This window comes from Vombatus ursinus, unplaced genomic scaffold, assembly GCF_900497805.2.
Source record: "Vombatus ursinus unplaced genomic scaffold, bare-nosed wombat genome assembly UNPS02014900.1, whole genome shotgun sequence".
Classification (NCBI taxonomy): Eukaryota; Metazoa; Chordata; class Mammalia; order Diprotodontia; family Vombatidae; genus Vombatus; species Vombatus ursinus.
The window spans coordinates 937423-952804 of record NW_020954678.1 but is presented as its reverse complement, the minus strand read 5'-3'; the positions used below and the strand labels follow the sequence as shown (position 1 = coordinate 952804).

General features: G+C 43.4%; 1 protein-coding gene across 1 annotated transcript in view; it reads right to left on the bottom strand.

Moving 5' to 3' along the window:
- FA2H (fatty acid 2-hydroxylase) overlaps positions 1–15382 on the bottom strand; it is an 80138-nt gene that overhangs the window by 19441 nt on the left and 45315 nt on the right. The gene's annotated exons all lie outside the window — the stretch shown is intronic.

Genomic DNA, 15382 nt, shown 5'->3' with positions numbered 1-15382 from the left:
TTTTTTTTTTTTTTGGCTAGGCAATGGGGTTAAGTGACTTGCCCAGAGTCGTAGAGCTAGTAAGTGTTATGTGTCTAAGGCCAGATTTGAACTCAGGTCCTCCTGAATCCAGGGCTGGTGCTCTATCCACTGAGCCACTTAGCTGTCCCATGTCCCAAATAATCTTAAGGCAGCTTGTCACTTTTCACCAGTTGATGGAGTTTGAGATCCAGATGACCTCATTATCTTTGGAAGCGCTGGACCATCTAGAAGACGCTGGTCTGAATGACAAGGACCGACTTGGCAGGGCGTCTGTCATGTGTGTGGGACAGTATCTCAGCAAAGTTTGAGTCTGCTCACCTCCCAAGAACTTTTCAGACCTAAGGACCTTTTGGTTTTTTAGGTAGTCATTATCTTGGAAGTGTCAAGAACTAGTAACTAGGTGGCACAGTAGATAGAGCTCTGGGCTTGGAGTCAGGAAGACCCGAGTTCAAATTCAGCTGCTTATGTTTACTAGCTGTGTGACCCTGGGCAAGTCACTTAACTGCTGTCTGCCTCAGTTTCCTCATTTGTAAAATGAGCACAACAGCACCTCCCTCTCAGAGTTGTTGTGAGCATAAAATGTGATAATATTTGTAAAGCACCTTGCAAACCTTAAAGTGCTATATAAATGCTAGTTATCATTATTATGAATTAAGCTATTACTGTGAAACCACTGCATCGTCTCATTTGTAGATTTACGATTAATGAGAACCAGAAGCAAAAAGGTAAGACAGGTCAATTTGTGCTGAAACAGCTGAAATAATTTCAAGAATGTTGGACTGACAAACATGAACCAACTCTTTAAAGTCTGGTCAACTGCCTCACACATTCACCAGGGCTGGCCTACACAGAGCCACAAAAGTCCTTTGTCCTGCCTATGGAGGCTAGCCTGGAAGGACTGGGCGCAGCCTGCACCAGAGAGTGATGGTTATCAGAGATGAGGTGCATTTGTCACTGACGCCGTCACTGTCACCTACACAACCATGCACAAGCTGGAATGACTGGCATCACCAAGCAGTTCAAAGGCTAGGTGGGCACTTAGCTAAATGTCAGTTACAAGTATATCTATGCCATCACAACGTGTGCACGTGATGGATTTGTCCTATGTGTCAGTTAGACCTCTAAACACCGAAGCAGGCCGTGAAGGGAGATTTTGGATTGTACTCTATTTACTGCATACAGTGCTAATGTGGTTGTAATATAAACGGTCCCTGGGATGTTGAGATAATCATTCTAGATGGTGATATTTATTATAAACGATGTCTGTTTGCAGATGTTAAAGTTATTGCCTTTAGGATCAAATATCAATTTCTCTGCTTGGCATTTAAACCTAACCTTGACAACCTGGCTCTGACTTATGCTCTTATACACTTTTCCCCTTGCCCCGTACTCTATGGTCAAACTACTACTGGCCTTTTTGGGGGTCTTCACACACAACACTCTCCTATATCTTTGTACTCTTGCACTAGCTGTACCACTTCCTCCTCATTTCCACCAATACCAACTGCCTACCTATGGCCATTGACAGGCAGCTAAGCCCTAGAGCCAGGCGAATAGCAGTACTCTGAGACACTGCCACCCTTCATCTCCCATCCCCGTCTGCTTCCTGTCAGTCCACTACAGACGGACATCATCAAGGGAAACAACCCTTCTGGAAATCCAGTCTGGCAACTGGCATGGCAGCTACTCCAACCCTTTCCTCCTTTACAACTACTGAAAACCCAGAAGAGAACATTCTTGCTGCCAAAGTCCTAGGCACCATTAAGTCATTTAGTATTGGAAATGGATATGTTTGTTTTTATCAATGGCACTAAAGAAGATGAATTACCATCTGTTTTGCAGCTGCACCCTATGGACCACTATTCCATTTGACCAGTAGCTGAAATCTCCCATGAGATGTTTCTCCCCATTAGAATGTAAGCTCTCTAAGGGCAGGGACCATCTTGATTTTCTCCGTGTATCCTCAGTACTTAACACAGAGCTTGGCACATAGTAAGTGCCTAAGAAATGCTTTTTAAAAATTCATTCATTCATTCCAAAGCCACACAGTTACTTAGTTTCAGAGCCAAGGTTAGAACTCACCTTCTGACTCCTAATTGAAAGCCCCACCTTGCTTCTTTGCTCATTACTTATATCTCCTAGCTTAGTATGGATTAATTTATCTGACCCTTTGCAATGTGATGACTAGCAGGCTAATTCCAATGGAGCACATTTTAGTGGTGGAAGTAGGGTAGGAAGGATGAAGAAATGAAGGTCCCTGGGATTGGTGAGTAAGACTGAGAAAAAGCAGAAGGTGCATTAGAAAATCTTTGTGGATGCCCATTACCACCTCTCCTACTTAACTAAAGTGCTAGAAATGCTGGTGATAGTAAGATAAGAAAAAGGAATTGAAGGAATAAGTACAGGCAAGGAGAAGACAAATTATCACCTTTTACAGATGATATGATGTGTACTTAGTGAGCCCTAGAAAGCCAACCTAAACTAATTGAAATAATTAATAACTTCAACAAAGCTTCAGAATATAAGATGGATTTACATAAATCATAAACATTCCTATATATAACCAACAAAACCCATCAAGAAGGGCTAGAAAGAGAAATTCCATTCAAAATAACTGTTGAAGTTATAAAATTCTTGGGAGTATATCTTCTAAGATTCACCCAGGGACTATATGAATTTGTGAAATACGCTTTGCAAAAACACAGACCTAGATAATTGGGGAAAAAAAAATTTGTTCATGGATAGGTCAGATCAAAATAATAAAAACAATAATCTTATCTAAATTAGTTTACTTAGTCAGTACTATACCAATCAAACTTCCAGAAGAATATGAGGACAGAATGCTGCATACATTGTAGCTGAAGTAATTGTTTTTGCTTAATTGGTTTACTTTATCACATGGGGGGGGGGAGTTCAGTGTTGTGGGCTGGGTGGGGGGGGAGATTTGAATGTAAAGACAATAGGCCTCAATAAAACACATTTTAAAACAAAACAGATTTTGCTTACTTCACAATCTTCCCAAGGGCTGGCTGTGTCTCATGACCTTCCTATTAAAGCTCCCCTCATCCTCAGGCTGAGGCAGCATCTCCTGGTGCCTGCCTCTTCCTACCCAGTGAATTTGGGAGTCTATATAAGCCTGCATGTACAGAGATCTCTGGTTCTTCAACATGGGGGTGGGAAGAGGAAGGAGGACAAGAAATTGAGTGTCTCATGGGAGTTTTCTTCCCCAGATTCCTCAAGAAACTTCATCCAGGCAGTTCAGCTCAGCCCAACCCAGGGAAGAAGGGCGCCAGGCAACATAGCAACATGAGACAGTGCTGAAAGAGGAAGAAATGCTGAAGAAAGTTCTTCTCTCCAGTTCTCCCCTTGGCGTCTGAAATCTGCCCAGGCAGCATTGTGAGCTCCAGGTCAGACATACAGGTAGTGTCCTTTGCAGGGCAAAGGGACCTAGACACGCGGACTGGGCAAGCTGGCAGGGAAACAGAGCCAGGTCAATGTTGCTTTGACCCAAGCCCCTTCCTCAAGCAGTCTATCTCCCTCTGTCACTCCCATCCCTCACCCACTTTTTTTCATATCCCACATGGGCTCTGGGGCTCCACCTACAAAGGGGAGAGGAGAAGAGAGGGGGGCAGAAGGAGCTATGTCAAGAATGTGGCTCCCAGCTGAAGTTAGGGCACTGGGGAAAAGGGCCATTGAGAGTGGGCAGGACAGGAACAACAGTCAACAGCCAGAAGGGCATTGTTAGGAAGCCAAGATGGGGTGGGAGGCAAGGGTCAGAAAAAAGGAGAAAGGCAGGACACGGAGACTCCCAACTTGCAGGTTTTCCTCCCAACACTCAGCCACCATATCCCAAGTTCCCATGTGTCCTTGGCATCAAACAGGAAGCCTTCGAAGCTCCCACAGAGTCACCTCCTGCCTGGGAGACCCCAGGTTGTGAGGATGAGGCAGGAGATGGACAGCTGATGCTACTGCAGAACGAGTCAGAACTAGAAGGGCCAATTGTTCTAGCAAACTCAAATCTGAAACATGGGAAAATATCCTGTCTTTTGGACACAGGAGGAAGGCTGGGAAAGACAGCAGAGGAAGGAAAGAAGGGCTAGTATTGTGAACAGAACAGTCCATCAGTTCAGAGGTATTTATTAAGCACTTACGAAGTGCTGGGGATACAAAGAAAAGAAAAAAATGCCTCCCTGTCCTCAGGGAGCTCACATGCCAATGGGGAGACAACCAGTAAAAACCAACTAAGAACATCCAAGATCTGTACAGAATCGATGGAAGGTAGTTTCAGAGGGAAGGCAATAGCAGTAGGGGCTGGGGAGTGGGGAGAGTGGGGATCTGAGAGAAGTTTGGGGGGAAGCCAGAGACTCCAGGAGGCAGAGGTGAGGAGAGAGGGCACTCCAGGCAAGGGGGACAGCCAGAGGAAAAGCATAACCCCCAAAGTGGAAACTTTCTTTGCAGCTGGGCTGTTTTCCAGTAACTACAGCCTCCAGCTATGGGCTGTCTGAGCGCCCAGCCAGGGGAGGGGCCATACCACCTGCAGGGGACCAATGGCAGGGGGGATGCCAGCAAGTGTGGGTACCGGTACCATGCCACGGATTCCCTCTCTACTGCAACTCACTCCACTTCTAGCCAAGGACTTCCAAGAAATTGGGTGTCGGAAGTACCTTGGGCTCTGACCGTGGGCAATTCTCAGTTCAGACTCTCAGCTCCCTAGCCCCCTCTGTGGGTTCCACCCCTGGCTCACCTTACTTGGCCTGCATTCTATTGTTATGGGAAGAGCTTATCAGGCTCACGACAGCCAAGTAAAGTGCCCCGGTTAGGGCACAGACAGAACGGGAAGACAATGTTGTGGGGTGGGGGTAGGGATTCAAGAAGAAAAGCAAGATGAAGGGACAGAACGAGGAAAACCACGTCTGCCAAGCCTTTCCCCTTTTAAGGGGCCTTCTGCTTGGTCTTTTTACATGCTTCCACACTCTACTTCAGATTAAACTTACTTGTAAACCATCTGATCCGCTCCCCGAGCTGCCTCCCAACCAAATCCTAAACTCTCTGAATTCAGAGAAATTTGGGAAGATGAGTACAAACTGATCTAGAGTGAAATGAACAAAACCCAGGGAGCAATATATACTATGGTAGACTAAACCCATAGTAAATGAAAAGAGCATGAAAAGAAAGCTGAATTCAGAAAATGCTAGAAGGTTCCAGAACAGATAATGAAACATACCATGATCCTCACATGGCAGAGATGTGGGGGAGTGCTAGGACAGACTGTTGTATATAGTGTCAGATACAGTCATTGTACTATTTATATATAACGTAGTTCTACGCTTTTTTTTTTTTTTTTGGCTAGGCAATGGGGTTAAGTGACTTGCCCAGGGTCACATGGCTAGTAAGAGTCAAGTGTCTGAGGCTGGATTTGAATTCAGGTCCTCCTGACTCCAGGGCCGGTGCTCTATCCACTGCATTACCTAGCTGTCCTTATGCTTTTTTTTTTTAAAGCAATTTTTGGTTTTATTTATCAATTTAGTGGGTTTTTGTTTTCAATTTTGTTGGTGCTTTCTTTGACTTTTGGAATTTTTATTTTTGAGTTTAGCGGGTTGTTTGTTTAAATTCTCTGAATCGTTTCCAGTTTTTAAGTTACATGCCCAATTCATTGATCAGCTTGCTCTTTCTTCTGTCAATGAAGGAGTTTAGAGATGGACTTTGCCCACTAAGGATGCCTTTGGTTACATTCCAAAAGTTTGGGTCTTTTGTCCTGCTGTCATTTTCTTGGAAAACATCACTTAAAGTTTCTGTGATTTGTTCTTTGACTCACTCATTCTTTGGGGGAAGGAGCAGGGAGATGGAAAATACTCTCCTGGCCTCCAAATGCCTCAGGGGTTCTCAGAAGGAGGCTGAAAGTGGGGGAGAAAGCCGCTGTTCTGAAGAGGTTTTCAGAGGGGGGAGGGGCAGGCAGCAGCTCTGTAGAGAAACTTAGACTAAACAACTGATGTTTATCAAGCACTTTAAGGTTTACTAAGCTTTTTCCTCATAACCGCTGTGAGACAAAGATTGTTTTCCTTATATTATAGATAAGGAGACTCACAGTGGTAGTAACTTGCCCAAATGCAGATGGTTAATGGTTAACTGACAGGAGCAGGATTGGTACCTGAGCCTCTGGGACTCCCTCTCTTCCATTTCATGCCATCTCCTCTTCTAACATACATCCCCCCTTCTGACACTCTGATTTCAGATGGCTGATGGTGGCTGAGTGTAGCACCACCACAAAAAAGCTTCTATAAATATTTTTGTACACGTAGGTCCTTTTCCTCTTTCTTTAATCTCTTTGGGGTATAGACCAAATGGTCTGCGTGGGCAGCTAGGTGGCACAGTGGATAGAATGCCAGGCCTCAGGAAAACCTGAGTTAAAATCTGGCCTCAGATCCTTACTACCTGTCGAGAGAAACGATTGTTTGGTATCATATTAATAATCCATTATTAACTAGGACCCAGGCTTCTTATTTCCTCATTCAGGGACCAGCCCCTGCAGGTCAGTCAGCTAGTCTCTGAAGGACATGACTGACAGAGGAGATTGCCCTGGTCCTCTGAGTACATGCTCATCCATCTTTGGCAGGACCCCACCCAACTAAGAGACCTTACTTCTGTGTAGAGGGTAAAGAGAATCTAATCTAGATGAATTCTTACCCTTAGGGAAGAAGCCCAAGTCTTTGCACCCCCTCCACTGCAGTTTGGAGTGACTCAGCTCATGAAGGAGAAAACCAACCAGAATGGTCTGGGTGCAGATGGACTCCTCTGTCCAGACTGCTCGAGGTGGCTGAGTCTCATCATGATCAAGCCACTTTCTCAGTAGGAGAAGCTGAAGACTTTTAGCCTACCTCCTCATTTAAATGTCCACCAATCAGGGTTGATTTCTCCTGTTAGATGTATTCTCTTTCAAAAAAAAAAAATACTTAAGGCATTCAGTGTCTCCATTAGGTGTCTTTGGTTACTGTTAGAAAGCACTGACTGTCGATTTATTGAATATTAGATAGTATAATTAATAAATTGATTGTTAATTACCCAGAAACTGTCCCTTGAGTTTTTTATTTGTCTCACTATGTGACTCTGGGCAAGTCATTTAACCTTATTTACCTCAGTTTCTTCATCTGTAAAATGAACTGGAGAAGGAAATGGCAAACCACTCCAGTATTTTTGCCAAGAAAAGCTCAAATGAGGTCATGAAGAGTTGGATGTAATTGAGAATGACTAAACAACTACAACAAAAGTGGTGACTGGGTCAAAGGGTATATGTACAGTTTAGTAGCTTTCTGCCAGAGTTGCAGGACCAGGTCACAGCTCCACCAACAATGCTTTAGTGTACGTGTTTGCCCACAACCCCACCAGCAGCTGTCATTTTTCTTTCTTTTTTTTTCTTCAAAACTTTATCAACCTATCATAATGCCTGTTGATTGATTGAAAAGATATGTCCAAGCTAATACTGATAAACTTAACTCTTCCCAGAAATACAAGGATCTAAGACATCTCCAAAGGCCTCGTGATGGAAAATGCTAGCCACATCCAAAGAAAGAACTATGGAGTTGGAATGCAGATCAAAGCATACTATTTGCTCTTTTTTCCCTCTTCTGTTGAGTTTTGTTTCCTCTTTCTGGTGGTTCCTCCTATTGGTTCTAATTCTTACTTACAACATCACTAATGTATGTATAGCCTATATCAGATTGTGTGCCGTCTTGGGAAGGGTGGTGGGGAGAAAAGGGAGAAAAATTTTAAACTCAAAAGCATATGGAAGTGATTGTTGATAAATCAAAATAAATTAATTAAAAAAAAAAAAGAAAAGATATGTCCAAGGTTAAGAGGGAGAGAAGTAGAGTCATCTAAGGCTGCAGGGAATAACAGAGCGGTGATTAAAACCCAAGTTTTCTAACCAAATTTATAGCTTTCTCCTTCACACCTGGCTGCCTGGTACCTTTTCCAGTCTCCATCCAGCCTTCAGTCCAGAGCTATGTACCCAGAAGGTACCCATTGTTAACCAATTTCTCCACAGCATTTCTCCACAAAGTCCAACACACCAGAACCCACAGAGGAATCCCACTTTATCTTTCCAGCCATTGTAGAGCCATAATGACAACTAGCATTTACATAGTATTTTAAAGTTTGCAAAGCACTTTACAAATATCACCTCCTTTTATCCTCCTGATAACCCTGGAAGGCAGGAGGGGGAGAGAGGTATAAGCATTTATACAGCACCTGTTATGTGCCAGGCACTGGGCTAAATGTCTTACAAATATTATCTCATTTGATCCTCAAAACAACTCTGTGAGGTACATGCTATTATGATCTGCTTTTTATGATTGAGGAAACTGAGGCAGAAAGAGGTTAGGGGACTTGGATGGGGTCACAGAACTAGTATGTGTTTGAGGCTGGATTTGAACTCGAATCTACCTGACTCACGGTCCAGCCCTCTAGCCACTGCACCACCTAAGTGCCCTAGCTTCCATATCCTATCAATGCCAAACCATCCATTATACCTCCACAATCTCTCTCCCATCTCTCCCCTTCTCTCCACTCAAAGAGCCTCCATCCTAGCACAGGCCTTTTTCTAATTCATCTTTCACACAGCTGTCAAATTAATTATCTTAAAATGTTTGACTTGATGATGTCATTCCTCTACTAAAATACCAAGCAACAAATATCTACTAAGCTCCTACTGTGTGCCAGGAATCATCATAGGTGCGGGGGACAGAACAGCAAGCATGGATCTGTCCCTGCCCTCAAGGAGCTTAGAGTCTAAGTAACAGTGCGGACAAAAAAAAGGATATAGATAAAGTCTATACACACGCCTCAGCTTGGCCTTTGAAGGTCTCCACAGTTAGGTCCCCACCCGTGTTTCCAGTCTTATTTCTCATTACCCCCCTTCACATATGTACTCTTTGCTCCAGTCAAACTGCCTGGTGAGCTATTTTGCAAATACAACATCTCTCCTCTGCGCCTGCACAAACTGACCCCCCTTTCTGAAATACCTTCCCTGCTAATCGCTAGCTTTATAGCATCCTCCAAAGTACAAAAGTGTGACTGGCTGCCCAAGGGCATCCTAGTTGCTGGTCTTTTATCCTTCTTGAAATTATTTTGAATAAATGTCATATTTGCTTATGTGTGTGTGTGCCTTATTTCTCCATCCACTGCCCCATCTACTCCCTCCACCCCCATCCTGGTAGAATGTAAGATCTTTGAATGCTGGGGCAGTTTGTTTTTGCACCTCTCGGGCCTAGCACAGTGCCTTGGACTTCATAAATAAATGCTCGTTGAATTGGATAGAGTTGAATTGAATGCTGTGAGGACATCATGTACAATTCAATTTTAAAAAACACTTTCATTAAGCACATAAGAGAGCTTTCAAAATACCCCTAAATGGCTGGAAAACAGTGACTTAGTCTATTGGCTGGTTCCCTGTCTGGTCACATATCCAGTTAAGAACCCTCTCCTCTCACCCCCAAGGCAACGGTGCTTTAGGCCAGGTTGTCCCCCACTCTCCACTTTCCCACTTCCTTCCCTGCTGTCCTGAAGCTAGGGAACTTAGTGAATAAAGCCCTGGGCATGGAGTCAGAAAGATCTGAGTTCAAATGTGTCCTCAGACACTTATTAGCAAGTCACCTACTAGCTATCTGCCTCAGTTTCCCCAGCTGTAAAGTGGGAGTAATAGTAGCACCAACCTCCCAGGGTTGCGGTGAGGATCAAAGGAGATAATAGCCGTAAAGCACTTACTGAAGTGCCTGGCACACAGGTACTTAATAGATGCTAATTCTTTCCTCCCCTCCCCTGCAAAGCACCTTTCTTTGATTGTGGGAAAGGAAGAGGCCATGGCCTTCACACCTCTCCGAATTTTTCATATATCTCCATTCTGCCCTAAATATACAGGTATAGAATGCAAACCAGAAAAGATTAACCTAAATAGCGCCCTAGGTGGCACAACAGATATGTAAATAATCTGTAGGTAAGGCCAACGAGTACCTTTCTCCCCCCAAGCTTTCTCTAGAGAGCCACGCAATTTGCCCCTCTGCTTGGGGGCTCCATACTGTAAGCCCCTACCCTGGAGCTCGCTCATTATGTCCAATATGGCCAGGGTCTTCCTGATGTAGGAGACCTGACGTAGGAGTGGCTCCTTTGCTCTGGGGTCTCAGCTAGAAAGGGGACGTTCGAGATCTCAGAGCAGGTTACCTACCCGAGAGAGACACTCAGGCAGGTGTATGACTTCTGTTTACTTTCTAACTACAACCAGAAGAGACTTAGCTTTCCCCTGGGGCTCTTCGGCATGACTAAGTCGGGAAGAGGGCCAGGTGAGGAATTAATACTATAAACCTGAAAACAGGAATTCCTCCTAAAGAGCCTACCCCCTTCCCTCTCCCTCCTTTTTAGCCTACCTCCTCATTTAAATGTCCATCAATCAGGGTTGATTTCTCCTGTTAGGTGCATTCTCTTTCAAAAAAAAAATACTTAAAGCATTCAGTGCTTTTCTCCCTGCCTGACAGCTTTCTCTCCTCTTTAGAATTTGTCCACTTACTGCCTGCCAGGCCAGCCAGGCCCCAGTCAAACAAAAACCCCCTCCTGATACCACACCCTCTCCTGGACCCCTGACACTGTTGAGCTGCCCCACCTAGGGAAAGGGAGGGAAGTGGTGTTATCCAAGGAGGCTGACCCGAGACCAGGCCAACAGGGAACAAATCAACATTACCTGTGTCCCTCATATGCAAAGGACCATAACCTCATAGCTTTTCAGTTTTAGAGGCCATCTAATTAAACTCTCTCATTCTGCATAAGGGGAAAATATGCCCAAAGGCCTAGAGGGGGTAAGGAGCAGAGGCAGAATTCTAACCCAAATTCTCTGACTCTAAATGGAGCACTTTACCCATTGTGCCATGCAGGTTCTATAAAGTGCTGGATAAACCTGATTGTCAGAAGAATTGCAAACTATTCATACCAAAATACTCATAACAGCATCTTTTTTTTTTTTTTTCGTAGTAGCAAAGAATTGGAAACAGAGTTAAGTACCCATTGACTGGGGAATTGTGGTACATGAATGTAATAGACTAGTACTGCTCAAGAAATGACAATATGAAGAATTCAGAGAAGTGTGGGAAGACTTATATAAATTGATGCAGAATCAGGAAAATAACATACCATGTGACAGGACCACAGCAATGTAATTAAGATGCGGAGATTCTTATAATCTAGCCACTGCCTTACTAATGTTCAGACTCCTTAAGAGTCTGCCCAATATGATGGACGTTCTAATAAACCTTGTCTTTGGCTGAAAGAAGGCTTGGGTCCAATTTTTTCAGGCAGCACCTGTGTGTTGTGATACTGGGGTCCCAGCACCCATGAACCCCTAAACCACATCAGGTAGAGAATACTGCATATGTTGTCAGATACGTTTGCTTTGGTTGTTGGTTTTGCTGAAATGCTTTTTCCCTTCTTTCTTTTTTAATTTTTGTTCCAAGGGATAGTTTGTTGGGTAGGGGAGGAGGAAGGGATAAATAAATGAGATGAAGCAACAACAGGCATTAAAAATACAAAATAAAACCTTTAAACTCCTTTTAAAAAGTCAGCTATTACGGGGCAGCTAGGTGGCACAGTAGATAGAGCTCCAGTCTTGGAGTCAGGAGGACCTGAGTTCAAATCCAGTCTCAGAACTTGAAACTTACCAACTGTGTGACCCTGGGCAAGTCACTTAACCCTGACTGCCTCACCAAAAAGAAAAAAAAAGTCAGCTATTATTACAAATATGGCCTGTGTAGTTTATTAAGAAGACAGGAACCACACACCTGACACAACCTAGAGCAGGGGAAGTCAGTTCCAGAGGGAAGGGGAAGCTTTTAAGAAAGAAATTCTGAAGACACCAAAGGGAACAATTCCAACATGGAGGCAAAAGGGGATCTTTGTGCACAGACCGATGTGGATGCATAGGGTACTCATGAACCAACTTATATATTTTTAAAAGACATTTGTCTTCCTCTGCTCTCAGGAAGGGCCTTTTCTTTTTTTGGCAAATCTGTTTATTCTCAAATAAGTCTCCCGAGTCTTGGCTGGAGGTCTTTTCTCCACCTGATCTTTGTTGTTTCTTGACCTGCTCAGCGGAGGGGTAAGTGAGTGTAACACTTCTTCGGTCTCATTCTTGGCTGCCCTCTGGCATGAGTGCGAGCATCTGCCTCCTCAGGGGCCTCCATCACTTGACTGGCCCATTGCTGAAGTGAGTTCGCCACTGGGCAACTGGTCTTGCATATAGCCCTACAGAGGTGGCTAGGTTTTTGACAAGATATTTTGCTGAAAGCTGTCATCTGCCTTTCCTCCAAAGGCCAAAAGTCCTGTGATACTTTTAGATTGATTATAGGCTTACCCACACAAAGGATCATAGGGATGAGCAAACAGCAAAATTCCTTAGTTCCTCATTTATCTTGTTGTTTGACTGATTAATCATGTGTAGGAGATAGAACTCCACTCTTATACATAGAAGACAGTTACCTGTCACATAGTGGAGGGATCTGAGAAGAGGGGCAGCTGTTGTTCTAAGACCTCTATGGTGATGCAGTAGACAGAGAGCTGAACCTGAAGTCAAGAAGGCCTGAGTTCAAATCTAGGCTCAGATACTTGTTAGCTATGGGATCCTGGGCAAGTCACTTAACCTTGTTTGCTTTAGTTTGGGGAGATCATAAGAGCATCTACTTGGTAGGGTTGTTGTGAGAATCAGATGAGATATCTGTAAAGCACTTAGCATGGTCCCTGGCACATAGTAGGTGCTATATAAATGTTTATTCCCTCTCCCACCTCCCAGAGTTGTTGTGAAGATAAAATGAGGTGATATTAGTAAAGTGCATTGAAAATCTTACAGAAAAATGGCGATAACAATAGCTTCCCTGTGAGGATAGAACTGACAGCACTTTGCAAATCACAAAACACCATATAAAAGCTATTATTATTTTTGTTGTGATTATTATTGTTATTATTTTTGTCTGAGCTTTATCTGTTCAGAGAATGAGATGGATTGGGTATCATTTTCAAAACAACAGCAATCCACAGATGGTAGAGCAAGTCAAGCAAAGCCCCAGACTGATGAGCAGAAATCAAGACCATTGATACTATTCTTTTTTCTCAAAATACCTCAGACCCACTGGCATTTTCTCAACAGTGGCCCCATCTTTATCCTGTCCTGCTAGCATTTCTGTGAAAGATTTCCTTTCCCCTTTACTGCCCAAGCTCCATGTACCGAAGTCAAGAGAATGTTGTTAGCTTTTCTTAGTCAACAAACATTTATGAAACATCTACTAAATGCCCAGATTTCTCCCTGTTTCAAGTCTTTGTCCCTTCCTGTAGAGTTATTCCCTTTCCAGAGGCCCAGGGTCCAGTTGTGTCCAGCCCGAGCTTTCTTCTTTTCTCTGGGTCAAGCATTGCATATCTGGTGCCTTTCCTACACACACCCAGAGAATCCCAAGATGGCAGGACCCAAAGGCCCCAAATGGCTTCAGGAAAATCCCTCTGAATTTCTCTATATCTCCCATCCGTGGGAGAACCTGCCAGTGAAAATGCCCTTAGAATGGCCTTGCTGCCCTTGTAAGGGACCAAACATTGAGGCAAAGAGAAGGAAAACTAAAGTCCTTCCTTCAATATTTCTATGGGAACATGTAAATTGTGTGACTTTGGATGTGCTTTTCTTTTGATCAGATGGAGATCATACTACCCACACCACCCTCTAGATCTCCCAGGAAGTTGGGAGAATAAAGAAGAATAAGACCTGTGAAGAAAGTGCTTTGAGATCCTCTGTGAATATCACTTCCTTCCCACAATGCAGCCACGGTGCTCTGGCTTTGCAATTCAGTCAAAATGGTTTCCTTTGTTCTTCACACATGGGACGCCATCTTCCATCTCAATGCCTTGGCACTAGCCAGCTTCCCCACCTGTCTCATAGAATTCCTTTCATCGTTCAAGACATACCTTCTACATGAAGCCTGTCCTCATCCCTTAACTAGAACCCTCTCCCTCATTACTTCACATCTATCCACTTTGTTCTTATTCTCTGTAAAGTTATTTTGTATACATACACACACGTACCTGCATCTATGTGTGCACACATATATATCCATATGTATACATACATAAATATGTGTTATATGTATATATACACACATAGATGCACGTATGTGTGTGTAGGTCTATCTATCTATATCTACCTATCTACATGGTGTCCCCACGGATAGATGTAAGCCCCCTCAGAGTTGGGCTTGTTTCATTCTCACTGGAATCACCTGTGTCTAATCCACCACCGGACACAAAGAAGGCTGCTGGGCTTAAGAAATATGTATAGATTACTATATATTTTGAATCCTTTCCTATGTTCTGCTGTGCACATGACATTTTTTGTTTTTTTCTTATTTTATATTTGTTTATAATGTTTCTTTTTCTTTTCTTATTATGTATTTAAGTTTTAGCACTTGTCTAAAATAAAAAAAATTAAGAAAAAAAAAAGAAATGTTTACACACTGACTAAATGATTGAGTAGTAAATGCTTGACTGGTGGCCCATTCTCCCTGTCCATGGCAGAGTGCCTAATCCCACTGGGTAGGGCTAGAATCCAGAGTCTTCCCCAGCCTTGGCTGGGCACTTCCCAAGGGACTGATCCCTTCTCCCTTCCTTCTTTATACTTAACCACTAACCATCCCCATTTTTGAAGTGGGAAGGCCCAGCTCCTAATTAGCTGGGAAAGCCTAGCTAATTAACAAATGGCATTTGCCTTCAAACCACAGGACAGTGGTCTTACAAATGCCTCTTTGAGTCATTAGGGTTTCTGAGACAGCCCTAAATCCTCCAAAACAATATTTCTCAATTGAATCCATTATCATAGGCACTTGCCTGAATCTTCATCTAACCCTGCCATCTGGAACAGCCAGAGGTGATGTCTCAAAAAGCTCACTAAAAGAGGTTTTTATCCTCTCTCCTCTTGTTCCTCAGGTCAGTATCACTGTTGTTCATTCATTGATTCATTCACTCACTCATTCATTCCTCTGACAGAGGCAGTGCAGTGTTGAACTTGAAGTCAATAGAGACCTGATTTGGAATCTTCACTTCCAAACTTGTTAGCTGTGTGACTCTGGAAAAGCCACTTAACTGCTGTCTGCCTCAGTGGTGATAATAATAATAGCTACTTCTAGGGTCTGTTGTGAGGAACCAATGAGATGTTATTTTATATTATAGCACAGATGCTGGCACATAGTAGGTACTTGATAAATGCTTCCTTTCTTCTCTCTCTCCCTTCTTTCCTTCCTTCCCCTTTTCCTTTCCTTTCCTTTCCTTTCCTTTCCTTTCCTTTCCTTTCCTT